This window comes from Solea senegalensis, linkage group LG2 (genome assembly GCF_019176455.1).
Source record: "Solea senegalensis isolate Sse05_10M linkage group LG2, IFAPA_SoseM_1, whole genome shotgun sequence".
Lineage (NCBI taxonomy): Eukaryota > Metazoa > Chordata > Actinopteri > Pleuronectiformes > Soleidae > Solea > Solea senegalensis.
Window position 1 is genome coordinate 33381818 of NC_058022.1, and position 7709 is coordinate 33389526.

A 7709-nucleotide genomic window follows, 5' to 3' on the forward strand; every position below is an offset into this window, starting at 1 on the left:
AACACAAATACACACATCACCATACAATCTGTCTGTTAAGTTTGTATCTTTTAATTTTGTGAGACTTTAAAGGTCACTAGGCTTTTGTGGCCCTTTTTTATTACCTATATTGTTATTTTCTGTGTATTTTTATAACCTGTGCACTGTGTGTCACAACTAAAGAAATAAATATCACATATCAGTGGTGCAGTTCCAGCGATTGCGTCTTTTCTGCTGAACTCTCGCACCGTTTTACAGTGAAAATAGTGATCGTGAAGAAGCAACTTTGGCTCACAAGGTGGGATTAAGAGAGATTTGTCAGAGATTAAATCACAAAGAGAACTTCAGCCACTTCTCAGTCGCACCTCTTTCCGTTCACAGTTTCAAATCTATTCACAAAAGAAAAAGAAAGGCAGAAATATCCCCGATTCATGTCATGCTGACCTCTTTTTTATGGGAATAAAGAATGTAAGACGCCTCGCCAGCAGCTGTGTTTCTCAGCGCTGCGCTGGGACCGAGTTCAAAGGACGACTTCTCACACGGGCCTCTCCGTTCCTGGCAGCGGCGGCGGCAAATTCAGACTAAAGTGAATACTGTCAAGTTGTCATAACCACGTGCCCTTTTACAAGAGCTTCCAAATGCCAGAGAAACAGCTGCTGCTGCAGGAGGAGGAGGAGGAGGAGAGGAGATGATGAAGCTTTTCACCTTCCCACCAGACTACACAGTTGAAAAGTTACTAATTTTAGAACGGGGGGCTGCATGTGACAGGTGTTGAGGTAACCATGGCGATCGGATCACGGGAAAGAAGTGTTTTTCGAGAGAGGAGGAAAGAAAGAAAACTATAATCTGCGCCTCTCGTCGTCTGTCTGCTCTCCTGTCCTGCACACACGTGGGAAATGAACACACACACACACGCTTAAATGTACATCAGTGTGTACATTTGCCCTCATGTGCCGCCAAGAGCAATAATGACATAACATGACAACTTTAAGGGGCTTTTTCTGGAGTTAAGGCCTGGTTTCAGGGTTAGAATTGGGATACAGCTATCCCAACCTATCTGGATGACTTACGGCATCTGTCAGCAACATCTTTACGGAATATTTCCTCTATAATAAGTAGTCCTTTTGTAATTTAACTTTTAAATTGAACGTGTCCATAATAGACTGTGGGGACAAATTGTGAAACCTGTCTTTGTGAGGACATTTTTGGCCACTGTTTGAGGGTAAAGAGACAGACACAGCCACATATCCATAGTTTAGACTGTGGCTCCAAATAAAAGAACAAATAAGTGCCGATTAGTGTAAAAAAATACCTTAAACTTCAGTGGATCAGACGACGTGTCCCTGCACCTGAGGAATGTGTCCGCGCTTTCCGCGATCGCACCTGAGGATTCAGGACAAATGAACGGATGTCAGAATGAATATGATCGACGTGAACTTCAATCAGGACAATGCCAGTTTTAATCTGGTTCGTAATCTGGTGTGGCATGAATGGAAAGCAGCGGATGCCTGAGAGTATGATCTATCATCACTACACTTTCTGACACTGATATTACACAACGGTTGCCTCTGTGATGCACGAGAAACCGACAACAGTATTAATGTGAGACAGAAACGATTAAAATTACACAAAGGAGCTGCGATACCGTTTAGGTGTAACAATTCAAAATCTTAATGAATGGTGTGGCCAAAAAGGTTTCCTCAGTGTGGGAGGCAAAACAAGCTGGAAATATCATCATGTAGTGTGTGTGTGTGTGTGTGAGGTGGTTATTTTTATTCAGGAAAGCAGGGAAAACGCAAGCAATATAAGTTGAGTTGAGTAAAAGTGTGGGAAGTTTCTCCCTCTGTGTAACTTCTTCAATATAGTATTTCATTTTCAAATAGTGACAATAATTATGATTATCAATAATGTTTTTATTAGAGTTAATTATTATGGATGTGACTGAATGAATGCATCTGTCCTTTTTGGGTCATGTTTACTTAAAAATCTCCACTGAAAAATAACTTTTTTGCTTCAGTTTTTTTGTGTATTTTGAATAATTTGCTGCTGCTTTGGACGTAAAAGAAAAAACTGTAAATGCTCGTCCTTCCTTCAGCCTCTGGACCATGTCTGCTTTTATAAAAGAGGACATGGAAATAAATCAGCTTTCAATGGTAAAACAATTCCGTTTTGATTTATTTTCTGAAAGTCTGACCACTAACGGTCTACGTATCACCCAAACTGCTAACCTTAAACTAAATCTAACCTTATTCTACTAACCTTAGACTACCGTCTTCACTCAAAATGATTTACAGTACATGACGGGGACATCACCATAGGACCTTATTATGTGGCTGTGTGTCTCACACACACACACACACAAGGCCAACACACTTGTTAAGTAACCTGCCACTAATTAGAGACGTCAGTTAATTAAGGTCAACTAACTGCACTGGGCTAGATAATGAGCAGCTGTGAGGGAGTATTTGTGTTTCGTGAGCACATGACTGACAAGTGTTTGGGGGTTAGGTTGAACACATGATGCCTGTGGGGCACACACACACACACACACACGCACAAACACAGACACACACAAACCGCCACACTCTCCAAAAACTGCCACATGTCGAAGGAAATTGAAGGAAACTGTGAGACGGGAGTGAGAACAGCGACGTGAAAGCGTTACAGAGAGAGAACAAGTGCAGTGACGGGTCAGCATGCATGGCAGATGGTTGCCAGCGGCGACCTGGTATCGTGAAGGCATCCCACATCTGTCGCGCGTGTGTGATCGTATGTGATTTATATACGTATATCTGTCTCTAAAGCTCTTTACATGACGTCAACACTTGACAGAAGTGGCATTAGACGTCAGTCCACTGTCATCATCATCATCATCGTCAGGTCACTGGTTCAGCGCAGCCTACAGGTGATACAAAGTCTGAAGCAGGACGTACAGATTAGGACCTAATCCAAACAATTTAATAGTGACATATCGCAATATTTTACATGACAATATTATATTTCATCTGTTTTGTTTTTCGCATATTATTTTCAACCGACGTCCTTTTGTGGATTAGCATAAAAAATATCAATTCATGCTTCAGTCCACTAGGTGGTGCCAAATGCTCACTCTCATGAGAGTTGTGTGAGATTATTGCAAAATAAGATTTTGTAAATACTTGTGATAATATCGCATCGCGACTTAAAAATCGTGATAATGAATAAAAAATATTATCTAAAATCAGTTTGTATGATAAAGTACGGAAGAGGATTAGGGACATATATTATTTTTGGAAAACAAAATAAAAAAAACTTTTTTTAAATTTTTTTTCAGAACTCAAATTTCTGAAATTCTGAGATTCTTCAGAGAATTCTGTGATAAAAGTATTTTTATGAGAAAATCAATTTTCATTCTGAGGGAAAAAAGGTCAACATTTTGACCAACTTTTTTAACATAATTCTCAGATTAAGGATAATTTGATTCAATTACTCTGAGAAAATGGGCCACACGGCAGTGTAGTGGTTAGCACTTTCGCTTTGCAGCGAGAAGACCCGGGTTCGAGCCCCGGTTGGAACAAGGGCCTTTCTGCATGGAGTTTGCATGTTCTCCCCGTGTGTGCGTGGGTTCTCTCCGGGTACTCCGGCTTCCGTGGGGATTAGGTGAATTGGACACTCTAAGTTGACCGTAGGAGTGAGTGTGAGAGTGAATGGTTGTGTGTGGCCCTGCGATGGACTGGCGAACTGTCCAGGGTGTACCCCGCCTATCGCCCGATGTAGCTGAGATTGGCACAGCACCCTGGACCTAAAACCAACGACCCTCTGGTGGAGGATAAAGCGGTTAGATGATGACTGACTGACTGACTCTGAGAAAATTCTCAGAATTCTGACTTTAATCTCAGAACTCAAGACTTTTTTGTCAAAGTCAGATTTTTTTTGGACATAATTCTGTGATTAAGGATAATTTTATTCAATTATTCTGAGAAAATTCTCAGAATTCTGTCTTTTTTTTGTTTCCAAACAATTTTCACACATGGCCACAATCCTATATAAGTAAATAACTAATCCTAAATACATGCACTTTCCCATTTGCAACGTTTTCATGACTTCTGCTTCTGTTACTGCCCTGAGTCTCTTCCTCATCATCTCCAGTCTTCATCACCTGCTTTCTGATACATCATACACACCTTTTACCCAAATACAAAAGATTTAAAATCAGTGCTCAACCTGCTAAAACTTAAATATTAAATATAAACACAATTTTTAAGATGTGGTTCACAGATTATGTGGACACCATACTTTGTGGTTAGTTAAAATGATAAAACAAATAAAAATCCAGCTACTGCATAAAAACATAAGGAGACGTTTGACTGTCGGGGAGACTTTCTCTCCACATCTGTTTCTGATCGTGAAAAATAAAGGAAAAATGCATCCAACACAACATCTGAGTCTCATTATCACGACAGAGACAACGCGAGGCCTTAACTTAAAGGCAAACGTCTGGATTGGAGTGAGCAAAGCGGAGCAGAAAATGCAGGTGCTTGAGCTTACACGCGATATTAGAATTTCATTAAACGTGCGGAGCATCAGCGTAAACACACAGTGTAGCTCTGAGGTCTTAACAGCGCTGCTGCGAAGAGTAACTTTTGATTAAATGTAAACAAGAGGAGGAATTTCTCTCTGAAAAACAAGTCCTTGGGAGGTACTTGGAGGAAAATCAGAAGATACTGTTCTACTGCATACACCAGGGTATGTGATTGCTTCGAAAATGAAACAAATAACAACAAAAGTTGATGAAGAGGAGGATGATGAGAGAGCAAATTATCTCACTGGGAATAAATCTGCCTCCTCTGAAGAGTCCGAGTGGCACTTGGTATAAAATGTGTGAGATTTGCTGAACGAGAAGAAATTCTGTCACGTAATAAATTAAATTACATAAAGATAAAATAAGTCTTCCTTTTCTCGATTCAGCTGATTTTAGCAATGTATACTGTAGCATTTCTTATATTTGGACACACGCCGGTCTTTGATAGTGAATTTCACTTCTGTATTTAACACTAATTTAAAAACATACCAACCAGCAGCAATTTTATTACATGTCATTTTATTTTGCTACTGGTAATTAAAGCTTAAAGTAAGCTAGTTAGATTAAATTTTTAGATTTTTTTGAAATTAGGGTTATTTTACTTTCTTGAAAATCAATTTTTGCAGTGTAGACAGTTTAATGTCTTGTCAAAACCGCTTTTTTTTTTAGCTTTCTACTGGTAATTAAAGCTTAAAGTAAGCCTTAATATCTATTAAGTCAAAATTAGACAGTTTTTCTTTAAATTAGATTAATTTCTCATGCAAAACGTGTACTTTTTAGGCAAAATAAGAACATCCATCATTCATCCATCTGTCTTCTACCGCTTTATCCTGCACAGGAGGGTCGTGGAGGTTGTTGTGCCAATCTCAGCTGACAGAGGGCGATAGACACCCTGGACAGTTCGCCAATCAAAACAAGAACAATATCTTAGAAATTAGGATTATTTTACTTTCTTGAAAATGTATTTAGACTGTCTCATAACATGAAGATGGCATGTTTTGACAGCTGTATGTCCTGTCAAAACATCCATGGGCAGAAAAACCCTGAAACCAACGACTGTCCCATGAACAAGACAATCAACTGGTACATTTCTTTGAAAATTCTATGCATCATAAACTAGAAAAACTGCTAAATATATGTCGAGATTAGACTGTTGTGTGTCAAGTAATTTCCTTAAACGTGTTTTGTTGACTAATTATACAAAATAACAATGTCAAAAAGTGCAAAGATGCTGCTCGTTTATGATATTCTTTAAAGGAAAATGACACTAAATCTTAAAACAACAAATGCCACACCTGCACGACAACAAAACCTGCAAGTTGTCTTATTAATGATAAAAAAAATAGTGCCTGAAGACGTGGACTCCTCTCTGTCTTGCACTCAAACACACTTGTGGTGTTTATATTAAGAGAAATCCCTCCTCCCGTCTTTCCCAGAATCCCCTGTTGTTGTTCCCAGCGTGTTTGCAGGTTGCAGGGAGGAGGGGGAGGAGCTAACATGTCAGAGGTCACCTCTCTCTCTCATCTTTTCATTCTCAGGGTCTCGTCACTCTTCTCTATCAAAGCACAGATCAAGTTTAAGATGGAGAGATGTGGTTGTGTGCTCTCCAGTGCGTACGTGCGCTTTGACACACTTTCCACTCGCCTCTGTGCGATAACAAACGTCTCATCCTGGGATCAAAATGCTTCATGAGACGTCCAATTAATGTCCAGACTTCCTCCCTCTCTCTTAATTAGATCTCACTGTCAAATGTTATTGATGTTTTCAGGTCCACATTGATTAGGAAAGTTTACATTCAGCAACGCTTCCTCTTTCCGATGCAGAAAGGTCACAGAAGTGCAGCGTTTGCACAATTTGTTTTTAGTAGATCATCAGTATTTCAGAGATATTAGACTTTGATTAAGTAGGTAAAAAGGATGATTTATCAAAAGTGAAATATACAAACGTGATGTAAATAGTTCCTGTCCTCTCCTCCTCCTCAGAAAAATCCTTATTCATCCATTTCATTCAATCTGTGTCAGCAGCAAAATAAAACTGATTATCTCGCACCATTTATTGGACTTTTACACACAAACACATCTGCACTGAGCTTGAATTTAAAGCACAGAGGTACCTACACATGTGACGCATGTGAAATACCACTTCCTGTTCACTGGAGGTGCATGAAAACTGGCTGACAACATATTACATTAACACACACCCCAATTCAATTAAGTCTACATGGGTAAATTACATTATATTACATTACATACGTTTTGACGATATTTTACATTTCTTACAGAAAGTGATCCACCTGGAGATGAGCTTGTACTTTGCCGCCATCTAGTGTCTATAAGGAGTAATCACAATTTCCCTGATTTAAACCTCTGTACTCACCTTTGCAGAGCATGAGTTGGAGATGTCAGTGCAGGATCTGGAGGATCTTTCCATTCAGGGGGAATCAGGAGAAATGTCATCTTTGTGTGTGAGGTTCCTCTGGTGGCTGTGACTAAAGAGTCGGATGAAGATCCAACAGCACCATCCAGATCGGCACTGAAGGTCAAAAAAAAGGTCATGTGGGCTGCTCATGGACGATGATATTCATGTTTTAGCTATTAATTAAGACAATAAAAATAAAAATGGCTTCTTCAGGAACTCAGCCATTGTTAATGTGATTTGTTTACACCTTCGCTTTCCCCCGACTGTGACAAGAACAAAAAAGGCCCATTCAGAGGAATAATAAGTTCCAGATATTTAACTTGTTCAACATATTGTTAAGGTCCCATAAAACACTGTGGTCATTCAACTTGAAATTCAAAGTCTGTTTTATAGTATGTTAGTAGTCATAGATGTCCTGGACATAGCCTAGTCAGTCTTGTCCAGAACTTATGGTACTTTATGATCTTATTACATCTCAAAGTTGATAATTTTTCGATTAAAATGTACACATTTGGGACTTTTAATTTGTAATTTCTCTAAAACTGTACAGTAAAAATGTCTGATTTACAGTATGCTAATAGACATAAATGTGCTGGAGACAACTGTTTCATTCTTATTCAGAACTTTTAGACATCTCCCTTTATACAGTTGCTCAAAGTCTAGTTATTAGTTCTCTGAAACATATTTTCATTATTTTTCCAATTGAAAAATGTGCTGTTACACGTACCCTCAGACACGGTACTCTCAAGTG